The sequence below is a fragment of the Rhinoraja longicauda genome, chromosome 3, assembly GCF_053455715.1.
Source record: "Rhinoraja longicauda isolate Sanriku21f chromosome 3, sRhiLon1.1, whole genome shotgun sequence".
Lineage (NCBI taxonomy): Eukaryota > Metazoa > Chordata > Chondrichthyes > Rajiformes > Arhynchobatidae > Rhinoraja > Rhinoraja longicauda.
In genome coordinates, this window is record NC_135955.1 from 60057075 (window position 1) to 60083436 (window position 26362).

Sequence of the window (26362 nt, forward strand, 5' to 3'; positions counted from 1 at the left end):
GTGACGTTTCGGGTCGAGACCCTTCTTCAGACTGAAGAAGGGTCTCGACCCGAAACGTCACCCATTCCTTCTCTCCCGAGATGCTGCCTGATCTGCTGAGTTACTCCAGCATTTTGTGAATAAATGAGACCTGGCATTTTCCCTACTCAACTCAATTCCAAGCTGCATCATTGCAAATTGCACATTTTGAGTTTATTTCTTCATTTGCCACATTTGTGTGTTTACTTTAGACTTTTGACTTTTGTGATATAACGTGGAAACGGGCACTTTGGCCCACCGAGTCCGCACCGACAGCGATCACCCCATACACAAGAACTATCCTACACGTTAGCAAAACCGGAGCACCCAGAGAAAACCTACTTAGTCACAGGTAGAAGGTACAAACTCCATACAAGATAACATCTGCAGTCAGAATCGAACCTGGGTCTCTGGCTCTGTAAGGTGGCAACTCTACCGCTGTGCTACCCCTACTTAGTGTGCTGATAAGAGTTCAGCAACATGTATAAGTGATGCATCAACATTACTGGTAGAATCAGACTGTCTACACTCACACATGTAAAGTATTAAACATGCCAATTTAAAATCAGTGCTATCAGCAAAATTAATACTGTGCTGTATAGGCTGCTATGAGTTAGAATATTACTCTGTAAACCCAGCATTCCACAAAGTTTAAGGAACAAATTAATTAGGTCAAATATAAATTGCAATAGAGCCTCAGTTTCACATCATCTTATGCACACTAAAGAGTTTTAACAGCACCTGCTGCTGAACCTCAGTCAACATACAGGTTCCAATTCAAGGCGTGAGGAAAAGCTTCCTTAGTTTTTTAACTTTCTACATCTTGGTCAGTATGTTATGAGATTGAACTCCACAATGTTGGTACAGGCCATTGACCTGAAACATTAATTCTGTTTCTCTTTTCATCGATGTTGCTATCTTAAAGTTGCTAGCATTTTCCATTTTTATTTTAAACTAGACCAAGTGGACACGTTGGGCCCAAACCTTTCCTGCATTGGTGCAGCACCCTCTCCTCCCCCTCCCCTCCATTAGCACCAAAGGGACGGCGGTGAGTAAGGTGGGCATAAAATTGTTGCGCTATTGTGTACCGTTTTGGCTGTAGTTCAGGAACAAACAAACAAACAAACAAACAAACGAGAGTTTTAGTATATAGATTCCTGGCATCTGCATTGTTTTGCTTATTTTCAATAATATTATTATCCTCTTAAAAGTAATATTTGGACGATATTACCGTAGAGCTGGGTGCCTATTTATTATGTGAAAATAATTTCTAGGTTCAGTACTGCATGAGCTCATAGAATCTTAACCCAAATGAAAGCGGAAGCAAACTTGTTAAATATCCCCAAAATTAAAACAAAACCTAAGTAAGGGTTCGTGACCTGAAACATTGAATCTGCCTAATCGCCCTTCAAATGATGCTTGGTCCGCTGTGTGCAGGAGTGTGTTTGGGGGCTATGAACAGTAGGTAGATATGAACAGTTGCTATTGATATACATGTTGCCACATGGAGTTGCAGTCTATGTATAGGTCTACAAGTTGGTCAGGCTCTTGCTGGTAGGTGAAACCTATTAAAGTATTCTTAATGGCTACCGAATTTACAACTTTTCTACCCTCGAGTTTCAAGTCTCGTTACCCTTCTTGGGCTCACACCTGTCTTTTCATCCCTGGCCTTTGTCCAACAATCTGCCTATCATAAATCATTTAATTTTTGGGATCTAGTCAATGCAAACATTTTAGGAAACAAGCTGAAAGTACTTGATTGCCTTTGACATGGTATCAGCTGAAATGGGTAATTGTCTGCTATAACCAAGTAGATTATTATCATTGCATGTAGGTGAAACAAAGAACTGCAAATGATGGTTAATATACAAAAGGACACAAAGTGCTGTTGTAACTCAGCGGGTCAGGAAGCATCTCTGGAGAAAATGTTGGAAATTATCAGGTCAAACAGCATCTGTAGAGAGTTTTTCTTCCATGAGAACAGATGAAATAGGAGTAGGATAGATCAATCACCCCCACAAACCTGAACCATCATTCTATAAGATCATGGCTGATCTATTCTTGGTCTCAACACCTCCTTCCCACTCTCTCTAAAAACTCCATTACCTCTTAGTATCTTAAATACCTATTTTTATTTTCAATTTCCATCATTGCCAGTTTATTTTTGCTTTTTATTATTAGTCTAATGCTGGTGAGGAGGTGACTGGAGGAGACTCACTGTGATGGATGTTTCTTTTGTTTTGGTGTTAGTTTATGATTGTATGTGTTATTGCATTTTTATTGATTATTCTTATTGGTCTTATTGTTGAACTGCGGGTAATTTTTCATTTCGGATAGAGAAGGAAGCACTCAGCATTGTGTTCGGAATCAAGAAATTCCACCAGTTTCTTCTTGGCAGACCATTCACCCTTGTGACTGATCACAAACCACTACTCACGATACTGGGTCCCAAGTCAGCTATACCTTCCATGGCGGCATCAAGGATGCAGCGCTGGGCAATTCTGTTGTCCCAGTATGACTACAAGGTGGAGTACAGAAGCTCCAAATGCAACGCAGTGGCAGATGCGTTGTCCCGATTGCCCCATGAGAACTCTGATGTGGGAAGCGAGAACTCAATCTACACACTGCAAGTCGTAGATGAAGACTTTCCAGTGACTGCAACAGAAATTGCAGCTGAAACAGAGAAGGACACTGTGCTGAAGAGTGTTTATGAACAGACATTGAATGGTTGGACTGAAATCGAGAGTGGATCAAACTCGGAACTGAAGCCTTTCTATAATCGACGACATGAATTATCATGTGAGCAGGGATGCATAAAGTGGGGTTACAGAGTGGTTGTACCAGAGTCTTTAAGAAACAAGATTATGTACGAACTTCATGCCGAACATCCTGGCATAGTTAGCATGAAGTCAATTGCTAGAAGTTTTGTATATTGGCCTGGTATAGACAGTGACATTGAGTCACTGGTGAGCAAATGTAGCGTGTGTCAAAATTGCCGCAGTAAACCACCAAAAACACCACTGCAACCCTGGTCATGGCCAAGTAGACCGTTTCAGAGAGTTCATGTAGACTTTTATGAAAAGGGTAATGATAATTTTCTGGTACTAGTAGATAGTCATTCCAAATGGATTGAGGCTAAGCATATGGGGTCAAGCACTACTGCTGAGCGTACCATAGACGAGTTGAGATCGGGTTTTGCATGTCATGGTTTACCAAAAGAACTTGTTTCTGATAACGGACCTCAGTTTCGTTCAGAACAGTTCAAAGAGTTCATGCAGCGTAACGGGGCAAAACACACACTTGTTCCTCCATACCATCCAGCCTCCAATGGGGCGGCGGAAAGGTCTGTTAGAGTAGTCAAAGAGGCTCTCAAGAAACAGGTTTTGCAGGGTAGTTCAAAGCTCAGCATGAAACATCGTTTGGCTAGTTTCTTGCTGAAGTACAGAACCACACCACACACAACTATGGGTTATTCACCTGCAGAACTGTTGATGAAGAGAAGGCTAAGAATACGCCTAAGTCTAGTTCAACCCAATTTGGCCTCGAGAGTTGAGCAAAAACAGTTAAGTCAAAAACACCACTTTGACTTCCACAAAAAGGAGAGGAACTTCAAGCCAGATGAGCAAGTTCGTGTGCTCAGTCCTCCCAACAAGTCCAGTCGAGACAAATGGGATGTTGGGAAAATAGTGGAAGTGTGTGGGACAAAAAGATACTTAGTGGATGTTGGAGACAAGATCAAAAGTGTTCATGTGGATCAAATGATTCCAGCCAAAGATGAACCAAAAACTGAGCATGAATTCCTAATCCCTGAGTATTCATCTGAAAGTAAGTTAGAAAAGACTATTGTGGTTGATACACAAAATTCAGTGAGTACAGATAAAGAAACAGACTTGTCTAGTCAAGGTCAGTGTACTAACATAGAGCCAAACAAGCCAACAGTTGAGTCTATACGTACATCTGTTACGCCTGTTGCACCTGTTACTGTTAGACGATCAGGCAGGAACCGCAAACCAGTAATTAGGTTAAATTTGTAAGTTAGACAACTCACTCTACAACTAAAATGAAAATGTGTGAATATGTAAAAAAAATGTATTATGTTTAGCATTTGAAATTTTGTGAATATGGTTAAAGGTATTGGTTTAAATCAAGTATCACAACATCAACATTGTAACTGAGTACTTGGATTTAATACTTTAAAAAAGGGAGAGCAGTGTAATGTATTCATGCATATTCATGTACCATGTTAATGAGTGGGTGTTCCTTTAGCCGAGAACGCTGGGTAAATAAAGGCTGGCGCGATTCAGGCAACGAACGTGTGAGTGTACTTTATCTTTATGCCGTGCTGAACATAACAGACGTCATTCAGATAATAATCTGCCTTCCTGTTCTTGCCACCAAAGTGGATAGCCTCATATTTATCCACATTATACTGCATCTGCTATGCTTCTTCCCACTCACCCAACCAATCCAAGTCATCTGGCAGCCTCATAGCATCCTCCTCGCGGCCCACGCTGCTGCCCAACTTTGTGTCATCTGCAAACTTAGAGATGTTACATTCAATTCCATCATCTAAATCATTAATGTATATTGTAAACAACTGGGTTCTCAGCACCAAGCCTTGTGGCACCCCACTAGTCACTGCCTGTATTAATGTATTTATGAAAGACTTTGGGCACAAAGCCAGAGATAAGAACTAAAGGTTTAGCAACAAAAAATGTGGCACAACAGGTTATTTATTGGAATGACAGAAATATTTTGCTTTGGTATCAGTTCCTCAAAGCTCAGTGTATTTTAGCCATCTATTATCATAACTTTGGTGCCATGGTTATATAAAATTACCTGAAATCTAATTTCTGCCACAAGACTATCATACAAAAATATGGAGTTTGATCACTTTTAAGTGCTTATTTATTAACAGGGCCAAAGTTGGGTGTAATTTATGAGGTTGGACTACATTGAACGCATTGTTGGATTAAGTGATTAAGTTTTTTAATAATCTTGGTTAAAATTAAATATGGTTGTCAGGAAACAGATGGCATCATTTTACGATTGACTGTGACGAGGTCAGGAACTTGTCACCCTTTAAAATTCAAACAAAGCCTGTTTGTGTGTTTTGTTTTCTTTAAACAGTATACAATACAATACATAGAACTGTATTTAACTCATGGAGGAAATTGATCTGCCCTGCCAACAGTCACAAAACACAAGATACAAGAATCATGAAATTAAAGTGACGAGTGGAAAGGATTGAAGATGTGCAAAAATTTGGGGGGGGGGGGGGGAGGAGGGAGGGGAGTCTGGTCCTGAAACAGATACTACTTTACCTACCGAGTTGTTCCAGCAGTTTAATTTTTATCCTCTATGTGTTAACTTAAACATATATAAGGATCCACACCTAACTATAAACTTGCTATGAATCTTTTCATAAACTCTGCACATATACCACAACTTAGAATTATTTACTCTAGTTCACACTATATCTTCTCAAAATGTAATATTTCACAACTTTCTGCATTAGAGACATAGAGTGATACAGTGTGGAAACCGTCCCTTCGGCCCAATTTGCACACACCAGCCAACATGTCCCAGTTACACTAGTCCCACCTGCCCGTGTTTGGTCTATATCCCTCCAAACCTGTCCTTTCCATGTACCTGTCTAACTGTTTCTTAAACGTTGGGATAGTCCCAGCCTCAACCACCTCCTCTGGCAGCTTGTTCCATACATCCACCACCCTTTGTGTACAAAAGTTACCCTTCAGATTCCTATTAAATCTTTTCCCCTTCACCTTAAACCTATGTCACTTTAATTTCATGATTCTTGTATCTTGTGTTTTGTGACTGTTGGCAGGGCAGATCAATTTCCTCCATGAGTTAAATACAGTTCTATGTATTGTATTGTATACTGTTTAAAGAAAACAAAACACCCAAACAGGCTTTGTTTGAATTTTAAAGGGTGACAAGTTCCTGACCTCGTCACAGTCAATCGTAAAATGATGCCATCTGTTTCCTGGCAACCATATTTAATTTCAACCAAGATTATAAACCTCTGGTCCTCGATTCACCTACTCTGGGCAAGAGACTCTGTGCATCTACCTGATCTATTCCTCGCATGATCTTAGACACCTCAATAAGATCACCCCCTCATCCTGCGTTCCAAGAAATAGAGTCCAAGCCTACTAAACCTCTCCCTATAGCTCAGAACCTCTAGCCGTGGCAACATCCTTGTAAATCTTCTCTGTACCCTTTCCAGCTTGACAACATCTTTCCTATAACATGGTGCCCAGAACTGAACACAATACTCTAAATTAATTAAATCATCTGCCCCCAAACCCTCCACCCCAGGCCCACATTGCCTTGAACTCCATTACCAGCCTCTTCACAGTTCTCAACGTACCTCCAAATTTTGTGCCATCTAAAATATAGAAATTACATCCGTTATACCCACATTTAACTGATTAATATATATTAAAAGCAATATTAAAAGCAATAATCCCAGTAAAAGCAATAATCCCAGTTCAAGGGTACAGACACTTGAAGAGTTATGCTGTGTATTTCCCTCCAGTGCAAAAAGCAACTTTGAATTATTATTCTTCCTTCCTGGTAACTTGGCTAATTTTCTACCTTTGGTATTTATTAATTATGTTTATTCATTATGTTCCAAACTCGATAACAAGAAAACGATGTGGTGCCGCACCTCATCTTTTAGATAACCGTGTACGTCACTTCAACTATGTTTGCTACTTGCGCTCTAATTGGACTTGATTTGCATTTAACAAACTCACATTGTTTTTTCCAATCAATATACATTTATCCAGAAACTGCTGATTTTGCCTCTAGAATATTGTGTCTTGAATATTCCCCACTGAAGAAGGGGAGTAAACCATGTGGAATCCATTATTGTCTTGGGAAAACATTATTGCAAGGTCGTCAAAAAATAAAATGCTCTCCAAATTGTAGTGCAAACCTTTTATTATAGGGTTTCTTATCTGTGGCACATATAAATAAACAAATATATAATGTTAAATAGTGTATTTAATTTGTATTCAGTGCCATTATTGGGTCACATGCTTCATGCACTGTTCCAGTCAGGAGGGTTAGAGGATGGTTCCCTTGCACATGTCATTGCTGGGATTATTTTACTTTATTTAGACCCCTGAAACCAACAAGAACCAGTTCTGAGTGACAGCTCTGGTAGGTCTATCCGTGCAGGAGTCCTGGACTACATCAGGGTCTATTGCTTGCAATTTAATTCATCTCTGCCTCTTCACCTACACCAAGATTAAACTGTAATTAATGTGTAGGAAGGAACTGCAGATGCTGATTTAACCCAAAGATAGACACAAAAAGCTGGAGTAACTTAACGGGTCAGGCAGCATCTCTGGAGGAATGCAATAGGTGACATTTCGGGTCGACCCAAAACATCACCTATTCCCCTTTCTCCAGAGATGCTGTCTGACCTGCTGAGTTCCTCCAGCTTTTTGTGTCAATGGTCTGTAATTCAGTCTGTCTCTACACCCTTGTTCAGCAAGAGTGCAACATTTCCAACTTTCCAGACGTCATGCCCCACCCTTGAATTTCTGAGGAAGGCCTCAGCAATTTCCTGCCTTTTCCTCCCCTGAGTTCCTCTCAGCAACTTAATTTTTCTCCTCTCTGGATCAGACTAGTATACAATTTGTTTTGTTCCACTAATTTTTGCAGCTGTTCTCAGATTCATATAGTATAGCACAGAAATGCTGAGTGAACCCTGAACACTAAGTAACCATTTACATCATTTCTTTTATTAACCCCATTCTTTCTTCTCCATGCATTCATATCAGCTCTCTCATATCCTAGAACTCAACTACCCATTAGGGGCAATTTAGAGTGGCCAAATAAAAAACAACCAACTTGCACATCTTTATGATGTGGGAGAAAAAAAACAGATCACTTAGAAGAATCATACATGGTCACACAATCAGTACCGGAGATCAAGACTGAAGCTGAGTCACTGGAGCTGTAAGACAGCAGCTCTGCCAGTCACACCCACCATATAACAACATATTGTGGCGGATCAGGCCACTCCTTGGGTCAGCCCCCTCGTTACGTGACGGACAGGCGAAAGGGGTTAAAAGCCAGACCAAGGGAAGGCGTATCTTATCCCTAGGAGAACTACGCTGTGGGCAGGAGCTCACAGCCTAATAAAAGAATCTTACTAAACACTGCCTGGCGTCTTGCCTTTTCTCTGGCCTCCGCCAGGCCACTACAATATAACATATAACAACTACAGCATGGAAACAGGCCTGTCCGGCCCTACCAGTCCACGCCGACCATTCTCCCTGACCTAGTCTCATCTACCTGCACTCAGACCATAACCCTCCAATCCCTTCCTATCCATATACCTATCCAATTTACTCTTAAATAATAAAATCGAGCCAGCCTCCACCACTTCCACCGGAAGCCCATTCCATACAGCCACAACCCTCTGAGTAAAGAAGTTCCCCCTCATGTTACCCCTAAACCTTTGTCCCTCAATTCTGAAGCTATGTCCCCTTGTTGGAATCTTCCCCACTCTCAAAGGGAAAAGCCTACCCACGTCAACTCTGTCCGTCCCTCTCATAATTTTAAAAACCTCTATCAAGTCCCCCCTCAACCTTCTACGCTCCAAAGAATAAAGACCCAACCTGTTCAACCTCTCTCTGTAGCCTAAGTGCTGAAACCCAGGCAACATTCCAGTAAATCTCCTCTGTACCCTCTCCATTTTGTCGACATCCTTCCTATAATTTGGCGACCAGAACTGCACACCATACTCCAGATTCGGCCTCACCAATGCCCTGTACAATTTCAACATTACATCCCAACTTCTATACTCGATGCTCTGATTTATAAAGGCAAGCATACCAAACGCCTTCTTCACCACCCTATCCACATGAGATTCCACCTTCAGGGAACAATGCACAGTTATTCCCAGATCCCTCTGTTCCACTGCATTCCTCAATTCCCTACCATTTACCCTGTACGTCCTATTTTGATTTGTCCTACCAAAATGCAGCACCTCACACTTATCAGCATTAAACTCCATCTGCCATCTTTCAGCCCACCCTTCCAAAAGGCCCAAGTCTCTCTGTAGACTTTGAAAATCTACCTCACTATCAACTACTCCACCTATCTTAGTATCATCTGCATATTTACTAATCCAATTTGCCACACCATCATCCAGATCATTAATGTAAATGACAAACAACAGTGGACCCAACACAGATCCTTGGGGCACTCCACTAGACACTGGCCTCCAACCTGACATACAATTGTCAACCGTTACCCTCTGGTATCTCCCATTCAGCCATTGTTGAATCCATCTTGCAACCTCACTATTAATACCCAACGATTTAACCTTCTTAATCAACCTTCCATGTGGAACCTTGTCAAATGCCTTACTGAAGTCCATATAGACAACATCCACAGCCTTGCCCTTATCAATTTCCCTGGTAACCTCTTCAAAAAATTCAAGAAGATTAGTCAAACATGACCTTCCAGGCACAAATCCATGTTGACTGTTTCTAATCAGGCCTTGATTATCCAAATAATTATATATATTGTCCCTAAGTATCTTTTCCATTAATTTTCCCACCACAGACGTCAAACTAATAGGTCTATAATTGCTAGGTTTACTTTTAGAACCTTTTTTAAACAAAGGCACAACATGCGCAATGCGCCAATCTTCCGGCACCATCCCTGTTTCTAATGACGTTTGAAATATTTCCGTCATAGCCCCTGCTATTTCTGCACTAACTTCCCTCAATGTCCTAGGGAATATCCTATCAGGACCTGGAGACTTATCCACTTTTATATTCTTCAAAAGTGTCCGTACCTCCTCTTCTTTAATCATCCTAATTTCCATCACTACTCTACTTGTTTCGCTTACCTCACATAATTCAATATCCTTCTCCTCGGTAAATACCGAAGAAAAGAAATTGTTTAATATCTCCCCCATTTCTTCCGGCTCAGCACATAGCTGTCCACTCTGACTCTCTAATGGACCAATTTTATCCCTCACTATCCTTTTGCTATTGACATATCTGTAGAACCCCTTGGGGTTTACTTTTACATTACTTGCCAAAGCAGCCTCATATCTTTTTTTCGCTTTTCTAATTTCCTTTTTAAGATTCCTTTTACATTCTTTATATTCCTCAAGAACCTCATTTACTCCCTGCCGCTTATATTTATTGTATATCTCCCTCTTTTTCCGAACCAAGTGTCCAATTTCCCTGGAAAACCACGGCTCTTTCAAATTATTATTCTTTCCTTTCCACCGAACAGGGACATAAAGACTCTGTACTCTCAAAATTTCACCTTTAAATATCCTCCATTTCTCTATTATATCCTTTTCATAAAACAACAATTTCCATTTCACTCCTTTTAAATCCTTTCTCATCGCCTCAAAATTAGCCTTTCTCCAATCCAAAATCTCAACCCTTGGTCCAGATTTGACCTTCTCCATAATGATATTGAAACTAATGGCATTATGATCACTAGACCCAAAGTGCTCCTCAACACATACCTCCGTCACCTGACCCATCTCATTTCCTAACAGGAGGTCCAACACTGCCCCATCTCTGGTAGGCACCTCTACGTATTGCTGCAAAAAACTATCCTGCACACATTTTACAAACTCCAAACCATCCAGCCCTTTAACAGAATGTGATTCCCAGTCTATATACGGAAAATTGAAATCACCCACAATCACCACTCTGTGCTTACTACTAATATCTGCTATCTCCTTACATATTTGCTCTTCCAATTCTCGTTCCCTATTTGGCGGTCTATAATACACCCCTATAAGTGTTGCTAAACCTTTCTCATTTCTGAGTTCCACCCAAACAGCCTCCTTAATCGAGCCTTCTAGTCTGTCCTGCCAAAGCACTGCTGTGATATCCTCCCTGACAAGCAATGCAACACCCCCACCTCTTGCCCCTCCGATTCTATCACATCTGAAACAATGAAATCCTGGAATATTTAATTGCCAATCGCAACCCTCCTGCAACCATGTTTCACTGATCGCCACAACATCATACTTCCAGATGTCAATCCAGGCTCTAAGCTCATCCACCTTTCTTACAATGCTCCTAGCATTAAAATATACACATTTAAGGGACCCATCATTTCTTATTCTCAGTTTATTTCTTTTCCCTTCTTTCTCTCCTACATATTGGGTCTGAGTGTTTCCCTTTTCTGCCTCCTGCCTCACACACTGCCTATTAGCTATCTGTGTTTGAGTCCCTCCCCCCAACCGTACTAGTTTAAAGTCTCCGCAGTTATTTTAGCAAATCTCCCCGCCAGGATATTGGTTCCCCTCGGGTTCAGATGCAACCCGTCCTTTTTGTACAGGTCATACTTCCCCCAGAAGAGGTCCCAATGATCCAGAAACTTGAAACCCTGCTCCCTGCACCAGTTCCTCAGCCACGTATTTATCCTCCACCTCACTCCATTCCTATTCTCACTATCGCGTGGCACAGGCAGTAAGCCTGAGATTATTACTTTGGAAGTCCTTTTTTTTAACTCTCTTCCTAGCCCCCTGAATTCTCTTTTCAGGACCTCTTCCCTTATCCTACCTATATTGTTGGTACCTATATGTACCACGACCTCTGGCTCCTCTCCCTCCCCTTTCAGGATATCCTGGAGACGCTCAGACACATCCCGGACACCGGCACCAGGGAGGCAAACCACCATCCGGGTCTCCCGACTGCGTCCACAGAAACGCCTATCTGACCCCCTCACTATAGAGTCCCCTATTACTACTGCTCTCCTCTTCCTTTCCCTACCCTTCTGAGCAACAGGGCCGGACTCCTTGCCAGAGGCCCGGGCACCGTCGTTGCCCCCAGGTAGGCTGTCCCCCCCCAACAGTACTTAAACAGGAGTACTTATTTCCAAGGGGTACAGCCACCGGGGTACTCCCTAGTCCCTGCCTCTGTTCCTTGCCCCCCTAACAGTGACCCACTTGTCTACCTCCCGTGGTCTAGGAGTGACCACCTCCCTGTAACTCCTATCTATAACCTCCTCACTCTCCCTGATCAGACGGAGGTCATCAATCTGCCGCTCCAGGTTCCTAATACGGTCCCTTAGGAGCCCCATCTCGTCACACCTGGCGCAGATGTGGATGTCTGGAAGACTATCAGACTCCCAGATTCCCCACATCTGACACCCAGAACAAAAAACTGCCCTGGCAGTCATACTCTCCAAACAAAGCCCCGCGCTCGGTTACTAAACCTACCGCCCGGCCGCTACTCCAACCGCTCCAACCGCCCACCCAAAAGAACTGAGTGATCTCCTGGGAGAGGCGAAAAACCGGATAAAAAACCCAGGCCAATTTGGGAAAAAATCCGGGAAATTCCTCTCCGACCCCAAGCTAGGCGATCGAAACTAGTCCGGGAGATCACACAGGTCTTACTCCTTACTATCCCCACACAATCCCCACACACTACTTCCCAAGCAACACAGCTTGGTGCTGCTTGCTACTGCTGCTGCTTGCTGCTGCTTGCTACCTCTGCTACTGCTGCTACTGCTGCTTGCTGCTGCTGCTACTGCCTTTTCTTCTCTTAGAAGTAGAGTTCTAATGCATCCATTCAAATATCTGCTTTGCACAGTTATTTGGGTTTCATCATTGGAGAAAGTGAGAATCCTCAAATAGGGATCGGACGCTGATAACTACCTTCTTCACCAGTTTTTTGATCACCTTCACCGTTTAGGGCGACACAGTGGCACAGCTGGCAGAGCACTGGAGACCTGGGTTCAATCCTGGCTTCGGGCATGTGTAGTTTGCACGTTCTCCCTGTGGATGCATGGGCTTCCTCCAGGTGCTCCAGTTCCTTCCCACATCCAAAACACATGCAGTTTCACAGGTTAATTGACTTCTGTAAATTGCGCAGTGTGTATGTGTCATACGGGAATTTTGCCCCAAACAGTCTGTGACCAATAGCGCTGTGGCCATAGCATGATGTCTAAAGCCAATAGCGCTGTGGGCATAGCATGATGTCTAAAGCCAATAGTAGAACCCATAGTGCTGCAGCCAACAGCTTTTTGTTTAAATTCCCACGCGCTAAACCAACAGCGCTCTGTTTAAACCTTTGCGCGCCAAACCGGCAGCGCTGTGTGTATTACCTTTACGCGCCAAGTCTGTAGCGCTATGTATTGCTTTACGCGGCAGTCTGCGGCTGATAGCGCTTTGTTCACAAAGGTGGGGGGCCTCACTCGGATGCAGTCCCCTGCCATTGGTTGTAGTTTAAATTTGGGAGCAGCGCTATTGGCCAGGACATACCGGCGGTTATTTCAACAGCTGATTTCTTACCTGTATAAAGGCAAGCGCCGGTCAGATATAAGTTGGTTCATGTACGAGAGGGGTTCACTGACAGGCTGAGTCATGTGATCAGCGCCGCGGATGGAGGGAGAGAGGGAGAGAGGGAGAGAGGGGTGCTGCTGTAAAACTGGACCCCGCGCATACCAACACAAGTATTCTTTTTGTTCTCTCTTGCCAATAAAACTGATTTGTAACTAAACAGACGAGTGAGCCTTTTTCTGTTCTACTAGTCAGATCCTTGAACCTGTTCCCTTGCAACAATATGGAAGTGGGATAACATAGAACTCGTGTAAGCTGAGGAGTGATGGACAGCATGGACTTGGTGTGTTAAAGGGCCTGTTTCCATGATGTATCTTTCAATCAATTCACAGGGTCTCAGCATTTCCATTAACTAAGGGAAAGTGAAGTGATGACGTCAGTGGTCAAACAGCTAGTCCTTAGAGAATAACATTAAATTGTCCATGTAAGTATGGCCCAATAGCTCTACAACGATGACATTTTTGACAGACTTCCGGAGGCATGATGGATGGTCAATGGATAGCTGTTTTCTAAGAATAAATGTGAAAAATAGTCCATTGACATCTGATAGATTTTCTCTTCAATGTGAAAAATATCCCACCCAAATTTAACCCAAGAAACGCCTGGGACATGAGGACGTGTATCCTTTACTTGGTTCCTCTCTAGAAAAGTGATAGTCTCATATTTTAGCACATGGTCCATGATCTCTTCATTCATTCATGACCAGCTGAGACTTTTGTTCAATGAAGGCAGATGTGAAGGATTAACTTGTTTTTATCATGTTGCAGCTTTGTGGTTTAGGAACAATTGCCCTTATTGCTCTGATGACGAGGTCACTATGACCACCCAGTTCTTCTCTCATGTGGAAATATGTGTTTTGTACCCCATCCTGTCTGAATCACTCATTTCCAGCACTGGTACGGGTCTGCTGCCTTTATCCAATCTCCTGCAACAATAGCCAAGAGAATGGCTTGTGTCTCAATATGTTTAGTTTAGTTTAAAGATACAGCATAGAAACAGGCCCTTCGGCCCACCGAGTCCACGCCAACCAGTGATCACCCTGCACAGTAACACTATCCTACACACTAGGGACAATTTTACCAAAGCCAATTAACCTACAAACCTGCATGTCTGGGATGTGGGAGGAAACCGGAGCATCTGAAGAAAGCCCACATGGTCCAGGGAGAATGTGCAAACTCCACACAGACAGCACCCGTAGTTAGGATCGAACCCGCGTCCCCGGTGCTGTGGGGCACTGGAGCTGCGCCACTGCACTACCCTTCTGTAGATACCTTTTAATCCCAAGCTCAAATTCCAAAGCATCCATTGAGAGAGATATGGCTAAGTGCATCAGCAGCATGCACTTTTGTCAGGCCACTTCTGAATGCTGCAACTTCAAGCATTATCAGCAGCCTCTTTAGTGCTTCTTGGAGATTAATAAAACAATGACCTTGCATGGTCTGTGATCACTATTTATATATGTAATTCATCATATCTTTACTGGTGAAGTTTCTCCAAATCACATATCACAGCAGGTAGCTCCTTCTCATGTGTGGAGATGCTGTTGGCAGCACACCTGCAACATCCACCCTGCAAGATTATTTTACTGAAGCAGAGCCTCCACTCCGACTCTCCAAAATCTGTTGCTCTTTTGCTGCCTTCATTCCAAATGGCATCACACATTGTGTTTCTTTGTTTAGTTTAGAGATACAGGGTGGGAAAAGGCCCTATGGACCACCGAGTTCCGTGTTGACCCACGATCACCTGTACACTAGTTCTATTCTACGCACTAGGGACAATTTACAGAAGCCAATTAACCTACAAACCTGCATGTCTTTGGAGTGTGGGAGGAACCAGAGCATTCAGAGAAAACACATGCGGTCACAGGGAGAACGTACAAACTCCGTACAGACAGCACCCGTAGTCAGGATCAAAACTAGTTCTCTGGCACTGTGAGGCAGCAACTCGACCGTTGCGCTACCATGGATCTATTGAAAGAGACTAAATATAACTCTCGTAATCAAACTCTATGTTGGAGAAATACCTAGAGAATTCCATTAACTTCCCGAATCTAGGCTAATTTGCACTTGCCATTTGAGTTCTTGAAATAAATTTATATCAAGCTAGGTGCCAGGGCAGAGTTATCTCCATTTGAACTAGCATTTCTCTTGAGCCATGCTCTCCACTTTGCTTGTGCCTATCCAACAATTATTGGAACACATCCATGTGAGATTGCAACTGGCTGTTGTTTAACATCTGGGACTTGACTGTACTTGCCTAATAGTTTCCATGTCTGAAGAAAACATCTTCCTGTGCATCTGAGAGTTGTACAGCTGACATCGATTACTGGCATTAAAATAATCTTCAATATCACCAACAACTACTCCTGGACCCCCCCCCCCCCCCCCCCCCATATCTCTCTCTCTATGCCTCTACTCTACTTCTTTATATATCCCGTAATGAAAAATGTGGCAATAAATACGTGCAAAACAACAGCAAAACAATTATCTGCCTTCCTGTTCTTGCCACCAAAGTGGAAGAGAGAGAGAGGGGGGAGAGAGAGGGGGAGAGGGGGAGAGGGGGAGAGGGGAGAGGGAGAGAGAGAGGGGAGAGGGGGAGAGGGGGAGAGGGGGAGAGGGGAGAGGGGGAGAGGGGGGAGAGGGGGAGAGGGGGAGAGGGGAGAGGGGGAGAGGGGGAGAGGGGGAGAGGGGGAGAGGGGGAGAGGGGGAGAGGGGGAGAGAGGAGAGGAGGGAGAGAGAGAGAGAGAGAGAGAGAGAGAGAGAGAGAGAGAGAGAGAGAGAGAAGAGAGAGAGAGAGAGGAGAGAGAGAGAGAGAGAGAGAGAGGAGAGAGAGAGAGAGAGAGGAGAGAGAGAGAGAGAGAGAGAGAGAGAGAGAGAGAGAGAGAGAGAGAGAGAGAGAGAGAGAGAGAGAGAGAGAGAGAGAGGAGAGAGAGAGAGAGAGAGTGTGTTTGTAGGTGAACTTTGACAACTGCAACAGTTCCGCATAGACTGCGATTCACCTTTGAGTCCAGAGTTTTAAGAGATTACTGCATTTTGCAATATAATTGCTCAGGTAAATTATCAGTGAAATAATTTAATGATGGAGCTGATGTTATTACAATAAGAATTACCCCCTCCAAATTAGAAAACAAATAAGTTGAATGGTCAATTTCATTACTGCAGACAATAAATTACCGTTGGGCATCTTTAAAAGGTAATTCTGTTCTTTTTCCAAATTTTTCTTCATCTTATTCTTTCAAATACTGTACTTTATTTCTCTTTTCTTTTTATTTTCTTCAGTGTTGGTATCTCACTTGCAATTTAGAAAGATATTCATATGTCCCAAACCGTTGGGCATCTTTAAAAGGTAATTCTGTTCTTTTTCCAAATTTTTCTTCATCTTATTCTTTCAAATACTGTACTTTATTTCTCTTTTCTTTTTATTTTCTTCAGTGTTGGTAGTCTCACTTGCAATTTAGAAAGATATTCATATGTCCCAAACCGAGTTCATTTAAAAATAAAGGCAGGCACAAGAAGTGTCAGATGTTGGAATCTGGTGTAAGAGAAAGTGAACTGAGGGAGGAACTCAATATCAGTGGAGGGGAAAAGACTGGCACAAAAACCCCTTATCAGAACTCAAAAATATATTAAATTACTGATTTGATACTCTGGTGCAGAACAATATATTAGATGGAAGGAATTTGCAGGATACCAAGACTCCAAAAGAAGAAATAGGGAATTTAGAAGGCTGACACAAAAAGCTGGAGTAACACAGCGGGTCCCACAGCATCTCTGGAGAAAAGAAATAGGTGATGTTTCAGGTCGAGGCCCTTCTTTGAATTTAGAAATCTATTGGTTTGCTTTTGATTAAAGTTTTGAAGACAAATATAGGAGAATTTGTAGATTCAGGAAACAAAAATAATTCTTCTGATTGGGAAGAGAACATTGTCTAACATTTTAAGCTAGATCTTTCAGGAAATTATTAAGGAATGTAACCACACCCAAAGATGATAAAACTCTGGAATTTTCTTCTGTAATTGACCACAATTGAGTTTAGAGATACAACGTGGAAACAGGCCCTTCGGCCCACCGAGTCCATGCCATACTGCAATTCTCATACACTAGCACTTGCACACACTAGGGCCAATTTACAATCTTTACCAAAGCCAATTAACCTACAAACCTGTACGTCTTTGGAATGTGGAAGGAAACTGAAGCACCTGGAGAAAACTCACGGTCATGGGGAGAACGTACAAACTTTGTGCAGACATCACCCATGGTCAGGATCAAACCCGGGTCTCTGGCACTGTAAGGCAGCAAGCAACTCTACCACTGTGCTGCCTGATCACTGTACAGATTATATATTAATCAGTAATTTTAATGTGGTGACAAATAGACTTTTGTTTAACAGTGATATTGAGGCACATGGTCTTAGGACACAGATCACCCATAATTTGACCAAATGTTGGAATGGTCTCATGAGCTAAACTATTGATTTTACCTCCCAGTACTGGGACATTGAAGACACTTGAAGACAGTGGTGAGACCACATTTGGAGTATTGTGTTCAGTTTTGGTCACCCTTTTATAGGAAGGATGGTGTTAAGCTGGAAATGGTGCAGTGAAGATTCACAAGGATGTTGCCGGACTCAGGGGCCTATAGAGAGGTTGAGCAGGCTAGGACTTTATTCCTCGGAGCATTGGTGGCTGACGGGTGATCTTGTAGAGGTGGATAAGATCATGAAAGGAATAGATAGTGTAAATACACAGTCTTTTCCCAGTGTAGGGAAATCAAGAACTAGGTTTAAGGCTAGGTTTAACAGCATTTTTTTTTACACAAAGGGGTGGCAGGTATATGGAACAAGCTGCCTGGGGACACAGTTGAGGCAGGCACTATAACAACATTATCAAAACATTTTGATAGGTGCATGGATAGGATCGGTACATGGATAGGATAGGTTTAGACAGATATGGAGCAAATGCAGGCAGGTGGGACTAGTGTAGATGGGGCATGTTGGTCGGCATGGGTAAGTTCGGCCGATGGAGCGGTTTTCACCCTGTATGATTCAATAACTCTACTGAAAATGTGCTACGTTGTCAGAGAGCCTGTTACTGAGTTAGGATGTTAAACACGGAATTGAATGCTAACTAAAAGGATAAAATCACAACTCAGAGAGGAGTGGATAAGTTTATGCCACCAGCCGTGGTCAATATTAAACCTACAAAGCAGTATGTCTAACTCCACGTGATATCCATCCACTACCCACTGACTTGTCTCCTACCTAATATTGGCATGATTGAATGGAAACTGAACAATATAAATTCCATAGCTACAAGAGCATTCCAGAGATTTTGTAAATTTCATGAGTGATGCACCACTTAAAACCCAAAGCCTTGCCACCATCTACAAGACACAAATCTGGAGCGCCGTGCAATATACCAATAACCCATTTGCCTGGAAAAAGTTTAATACAAACTAGGACAAAGCAATCCACTTGCACCAAGTTCACCATGCTAAGCATTCATTCCTTCCACCACTGGCCCATCATGACTTCAGCATGTACCATCGACAAAATACACTGAAGTTTCTTATCTTGTCTTCACACCTCCAAAGTCTGCAACTGCAAGACTCATAGAATAAATAAAAGACATCTATGTAAGTCTAAAATTAATGGAGGAATTGCTTTACCTAACTTTTTATTTTATTATTGGGCGGTTAATATTAAAAATATAACCTGCTGGTTGGATGATTCTGATCAACAACCGGATTGGTTAAAGATGTAGAAGAGGATTGTTTACCATTCGATATTGGTGCGATCCTCTTAGCTCCAATAAATTTAAATAAAAAAACATATGGAGGTAATCCCATTATACACAGTGTTATCCGTACCTGGAAACAATTAAAGCTTACATTAAAATTGAGTAAATTATCTGTTTTCCTTCCTATTGCGAATAATCCTTCTTTTAAACCGTCTGTCTTAGATAGAGGCTTTGCTCAATGGAAAAGTTATGGAATTAAAAGGGTGGGAGATCTTTATCATAAGGGAACTTTTCTTTCTTTTCAGGATTTACAGCAGAAGTACGGATTACATGTTAATAATTATTTTAGATATTTACAACTTAGAGATTATGTAAAATCACACATGCAAGAATATAAGTTTAGAGGTCCAGAAACACTTGATGTATGCCTGAATCGACATTATAATTCAAATAAATTAATTTCCTTTATTTATAATACTCTCCTTGACACTGACATTCCGTCATCAGAATCTTATAGACGAGCATGGGAGGACGAATTGAATCAACTTATAATGCAAGATATATGGGATGAAAGTTTACAACATATACATCAATGTTCATTGAATACTAGACATTCCTTAATACAATTTAAAATAATACATAGATTACATTATTCGAAGACGAAATTAAATAGGATTTTTCCTAGTATCTCTCCTATTTGTGATAAATGTCAATTTCAAGAAGCTATTTAACTCATATTTTCGTAACTTGTATAAAAATGCAAAACTTCTGGTTGGAGATTTTTAAAATAGTTTCCTAAAGTTATTAATAAAAAATTAGATATGGATCCAAAATTAATTATATTAGGATTATCAGAACATACTACAAACTTTACAGCAAGTCAGGTACATTTTCTTGATTACAGTCTAATAACTGCGAAAAAATTAATACTTAAATTTTGGAAAAAAACAATAACCCCCACAATTAAAATGTGGACTACGGAAATGACAGAGACCCTGCATTTGGAAAAAATAAGATTTGCCTTAATCGACAAACCTGAGTTATTTTTAAAAATATGGTCTCCATTCTACCCTGACTTGGAAATTCAACATCATTCCTTCTTCATTAATAGGTCCTAAATCCTCAACAGCATTTTAACAACACCGCCATTGTGGACTGTATATCAAATAATGATGAGACAGAGTACAGGAAGGAGATTGAGAACCTCATGTCCTGGTGTCGCGACAACAACCTTTCTCTCAATGTCAGCAAGGCAAAGGGGATAGTGATTGACTTCAGGAAGCGAAGTACACATACCCCAGATTGCATTGACGGTCCCGGAGTAAAAGTGTTGAAAAATCCAAATTCTTAGGAGTCAATATCACCAACAATGTCTGCTGGATCAACCATAATGAAGCGAAAATCAAGAAGGCACACCAACGTTTCTACTTCCTTAGAAGGCTTCGGAAGTTGACATGTCCCCTACAACTCTATAGGTGCACCATAAAAAGCATTTGATCAGGATGCATCACAGGTTGCAGTGTGACCTGGACAGGTTGAGTGAGTGGGCAGATGCGAGGCAGATGCAGTATAATATAGATAAATGTGAGGTATCCACTTTGGCAGCAAAAACAAGGAGGCAGATTATTATCTCAATGGTGTCAGGTTAGGTAAGGGGGAAGTGCAGCGAGACTTGGGTGTCCTTGTACACCAGTCACTGAAAGTTGGCGGGCAGGTACAGCAGGCAGTGAAGAAAGCTAATGGCATGTTGGCCTTCATAACGAGAGGATTTCAGTATAGGAGTAAAGAGATTCTTCTGCAATTGTATAGGGCCCTGGTAAGACCACATCTGGAGTATTGTGAACAGTTTGGTCTCCTAATTTGAGGAAGGACATCCTTGTAATTGAAGCATTGCAGCGTAGGTTCACGAGATTGATCCCTGGGATGGCGGGACTGACATATGAAGAAAATTTTAAAGACTTGACTTGTATTCACTGGAGCCTTAGAAGGATGAGAGGGGATGTTATAGAGACATATGATTATAAAAGGACTGGACAAGCTAGATGCAGGAAAAATGTTCCCAATGTCGGGGGAGTCCAGAACCAGGGGCCACAGTCTTAGAATAAAGGGGAGGCCATTTAAAACTGAGGTGCAAAGGAACTTTTTCACCCAGAGAGTTGTGAATTTGTGGAATTCTCTGCCACAGAGGGCAGTGGAGGCCAAATCACTGAATGAATTTAAGAGAGAGTTAGATAGAGCTCTAGGGGCTAGCGGAATCAAGGGATATGGGGAGAAGTTAGGCACAGATTACTGATTGTGGATGATCAGCCATGATCACAATGAATGGCCAGTGCTGGCTCAAAGGGCCGAATGGCCTCCTCCTGCACCTATTTTCTATGTTTTTCTATGTTTCTATGCCTTAGCAGGGCCAGCTGCATAATCAAGGACCAGTCTCACTTTGGCCAATCCTTCTTCTTCCCTCTCTCAACAGGCAAAAGGGTATAAAAGTGTGAAAATGCACACCTCCAGATTCAGGGGCAGTTTCTTCCCAACTGTTATAATAATAATAATAATAATAAACATTTATGTTTTATAGCGCTTTTCCAAGTGCTCAAAGACGCTTTACAAAAACAGTCATGACATAAAAACAAACAAACTGTCCTGACGGAGAAGCGGCGAACAAATAACACCAGCGTCCTCTCACGTCAGGGTCCGGCAGTAGACAATAAAGAACACAAGACACACAATTACAATTTTTAACACAAACAGCCATCACAGTGATTGCTCCAGGCACACCCTCACTGTGATGGAAGGCAAAGAAAAGTCTTATCTCCTCCTCATTCTTCTCCCGTGGTGCCACGAGGCGATCGAGGCTCCCAACTCTTGAAGCCCCCACCGGGCGATGGAAAGTCCCAGGGCCGAGCCGAGCAGGCCGATGAAGGTCCTGAGCCCCCACCGGGCGATGGAAAGTGCCGCGGTCAGGCCACGCAGGGCGATGAAGGGCCTGCGAGTGGGTCGATCAAACCTCGCGCTCCGGGGCGGTCGAAGCTGCTACGGCTGGAGCTCCCGAAAACCGGTCGCCAGCCAGGGACCTGCGAACTCCAGATGTTGCCGGTCTGCAGGGCCCACGGCCGAAGCCTCCGAGATGGTAAGTCCAGGCCCTGCGACCGGAGTCTTCAAGGTCGATCCCAGCTGGAGGCCGCCAACTCCACGGTGTTAGGCCGTAGCACGAACGGAGGCACAACACGGTAAAGGTCGCATCTCCGTTGAGGAGGAGATTGGAAAAAAAGGTTTCCCCCACCCCGTCCACCATCCCCCACATAAACAGAGTTAAAAATAGATCAAAACGTACATTTAAACGATGACAATAGACAAAACAAAAAAAAAAGACAGAGAGACTGCCGGTGAGCCGCAGCTGCAGAACGCTATTGAGGGCGTGCAGCGTAGGTTCACTAGGTTAATTCCCGGAATGGCGGGACTGTCGTATGTTGAAAGGCTGGAGCAATTAGGCTTGTATACACTGGAATTTAGAAGGATGAGGAGGGATCTTATTGAAACATATAAGATAATTAGGGGATTGGACACATTAGAGGCAGGAAACATGTTCCCAATGTTGGGGGAGTCCAGAACAAGGGGCCACAGTTTAAGAATAAGTGGTACGCCATTTAGAACGGAGATGAGGAAGAACTTTTTCAGTCAGAGAGTGGTGAAAGTGTGGAATTCTCTGCCTCAGAAGGCAGTGGAGGCCAGTTCGTTGGATGCTTTCAAGAGAGAGCTGGATAGAGCTCTTAAGGATAGCGGAGTGAGGGGGTTTGGGGAGAAGGCAGGAACGGGGTACTGATTGAGAGTGATCAGCCATGATCGCATTGAATGGCGGTGCTGGCTCGAAGTGCTGAATGGCCTACTCCTGCACCTATTGTCTATTGTCTATTGCCCCTATATGACAATTATCAGACAATTGAATCATCCTACTCCAATCAAAGTGCAGTCTTGAACTACTATCTACCTCATTGATGATCCTCAGACTATACTTGATCTGACTTTGCTAGCTTTACCTTGCAGTAAACGTTATTCCCTTATCTTTATTATCTTTCCGCAGACTAGATAGCACGCAACAAAAGCTTTTCCCTGTACCTCGTTACACATGACAATAAACAAAACTAAATCTTCCTCAGAAGGACTGCAAGGGCAGAATGGCAGTGGTTCACCACCACTTTCTCAAGGGCAATAAATCCACCCCAAAAGAATAAATTAAAAACATCTCTATAACAGATTACCTTGTGTTATGAAACAAAGATACAAAGTGGAGGACATGGCGAGGCGATGTTTCGGGTCAGGATCTTTCTTCAGACTGATTGTGGTAGGAAAGCGGAAGCTGGAAGGGATGTGGGGGTAAGTGACAAGTGGATGCAGGTGACGGTGTTATGATTGGCAGATGGTTGGACAAAGGCCAGAGAAAAGATGAAGGTAATAGGTTAGAGATGAGTTGCAGACAATAAGGAGAGAAGGGGAGTAAAATGAAAAGCTAGAGGAATGTGTATAGTTGGAAGAGGGGGAGAGGGAGGGGAAGTGGAGGGGGGAGGGGAAGTGGGGGGGGGAAGGGAAGGGAAGTGGGGGGGGAAGGGAGGGGAAGTGGGGGGGGGAAGGGAGGGGAAGTGGGGGGGGGAAGGGAGGGGAAGTGGGGGGGGGAAGGGAGGGGAAGTGGGGGGGGGGGGAAGGGAGGGGAAGTGGGGGGGGGAAGGGAGGGGAAGTGGGGGGGAAGGGAGGGGAAGTGGGGGGGGGGGGAAGGGAGTGGAAGTGGGGGGGGAAGGGAGGGAAAGTGGGGGGGGAAGGGAGGGAAAGTGGGGGGGGAAGGGAGGGAAAGTGGGGGAGGGAGAGGAAGTGGGGGGGAGGGAGGGGAAGTGGGGGGGGAAGGGAGGGGAAGTGGGGGGGAGGGAGGGGAAGTGGGGGGGAGGGGAAGTGGGGGGAGGGAGGGGAGGGAGGGAGGGGAAGTGGGGGAGGAGGGAGGGGAAGTGGGGGGGAGGGAGGGGAAGTGGGGGGGGAGGGAGGGGAAGTGGGGGGGGGAGGGAGGGGAAGTGGGGGGGAAGGGAGGGGAAGTGGGGGGAGGGAGGGGAAGTGGGGGGGAGGGAGGGGAAGTGGGGGGGAGGGAGGGGAAGTGGGGGGGAGGGAGGGGAAGTGGGGGGAGGGAGAGGAAGTGGGGGGGAGGGGGGGGGAAGTGGGGGGGAGGGAGGGGAAGTGGGGGGGAGGGGGGAAGTGGGGGGGAGGGGGGAAGTGGGGGGGAGGGGGGAAGTGGGGGGGAGGGGGGGAAGTGGGGGGGGGAGAATTCAATATTCATACCGTTGGGTTGTAAACTACCTTGTGTTATCGCTAGGTATTTAATGTATTATCACAAGGTACTTCATAACAAGGTTATTAATGTCTGAAGAAGGGTCCCACCTGAAACGTCACCTCTCCACGTTCTCCAGAGATGCTGCCTGACCCGCTGAGTTACTCCAGCATTTTGTGTCTATCTTCGGTTTCAACCAGCATTTGCACTTCTTTCCTACATACTGAGTAACTTGCTACCTTATTGCCTTTATACGAACACGTTATTGGTAGTAATGTGGTTTGAAATTGTTAAGTGAAAGGCGCTTTACAAAATCTGTCATATTTTATTCCTGAACTTTCACCGATGTTTTAATGCATACTCGTTCGTTAACGTTGATCAAGTCCCCTTTGCTTACCCCCATCAGTTCACACCTCTAGCAGCTCAACAGACAAACAAAAGAGATTAAAAGGACAATGATTTTGGCGAAGGGCTACGTCGTAAGGCGACCCACTCTCGGAAATCTTATTTCTGGAGTGATGAAAGATTAGCTCAATGAGAAGCTACGTTGCCGAGAGAGCACAACTTCCATTCAACCAGTATCCCGATACAGAAAATGCCCTCTGCTGCATGTGTAGCAAATGTGTAGCCTCTTTCATGACGAGAACTTCTCAAAATCCGTATTAAGCGACTGAGTTTATGCTCTGCCACTAATCTATTTACAGGTACGAGGTTTTAGGGCCACAAGAAAAATCTGTTCGTGAATATTACGTGAAGTAAGGTTGTTTCTTTTCAACTGTGAACCAGCCAACATCAAATAAAGCGACCATTTAAATCCCAGCAAAGACCCGAACGCACCTCCAGCTCCTGGGCACGATACAACAATACTGCCTATACAATCATATATCAATATAGGTGCCAAGATTAGACAAATACATCGGCCTGTGCAATAACATAGAGTTTTAAATCACGACAGCAACATTGAACAAGTAAGAGAGGCTTACTGCACGGCCAGATCCAGGAAGCAAGATGTTTTTGTTTGATTCCCTTTAGCTCCATAGCTGCGCAAAGCTGCGGGAGGGGACTGACTGACTGACTTCCAGTGAAGCAGACAAGCAGCCCGGCTGTGAAATGCACCGTCTCCCGCTTCCTCAGCGCGCTCGTTCCCTTCCTGTGCTTCCACCGGCCACTTGTTACAGACTCCACCTATCCCCTAAAGAAAATGGGTGCTGGCTGATCTGCAGACGAGTAACGGTATTGAAGCTGCAGTCGCCCACCTCGCCGCCGCCGCCGCCGCCGCCGCCGCCGCCGTGGTCACTCCTCTGAATTCCTGCGAGTATAGGTCATGTTCTGTGGGAGCCGGAGCTTAAAGGTGCGGAATCTGGAGCTGGACGAGGAACCCACACCGCAATTTCGTAAAAGTTTCGGTCAATCCGGATTTTGTCACAACGAATGGCAAGTTGTAAAAAAATAAAACGAATCCAGCATCTGAAAATTAAAAAAAAAAAATCCCCACATCCCGGGATCGCAATGGAATTGTGCCATTAGTACATTGCATTTACAATTATGTTTAGTTGAATTTTGGAAATTATTTCCCATATTCAATGACAAAACGAGGAGCAATATATCAAAAATAATCCTGGCCATGCTTGAAATGCAGCGTTCAAAAGAATCAACGCGGTAGCTAAAGAGAACAAAAGGGTAGGGAGGACTCAGGTAGCATCTGTGGAGGTAAATAAACAGATGCCATTTCGGTTAGGGACCCATCTGTGGAGGTAAATAAACAGATGCCATTTCGGTTAGGGACCCATCTGAAGACTGATGCAGTAGAGGGGAGAACGCTGAGAAAGAGAGGCCAGGGGAAAGATGGAACAAAAACTGGCAAGAGATAGGTGGAAGATAGACACAAAAAGCTGGAGTAACTCAGTGGGTCAGACAGTATCTCAGGAGAAAA

General features: G+C 43.6%; 1 protein-coding gene across 1 annotated transcript in view; it reads right to left on the reverse strand.

Moving 5' to 3' along the window:
* Positions 1 to 25609, reverse strand: part of LOC144592256 (beta-1,3-galactosyl-O-glycosyl-glycoprotein beta-1,6-N-acetylglucosaminyltransferase-like) — a 61038-nt gene extending 35429 nt beyond the window's left edge. Inside the window, exon 1 of the mRNA XM_078396789.1 lies at positions 25413 to 25609. The gene's annotated coding sequence lies outside the window, so the exon portion shown is untranslated. The remainder of the gene's footprint in view (positions 1 to 25412) is intronic.
* Positions 25610 to 26362: the final 753 nt, after the last annotated feature.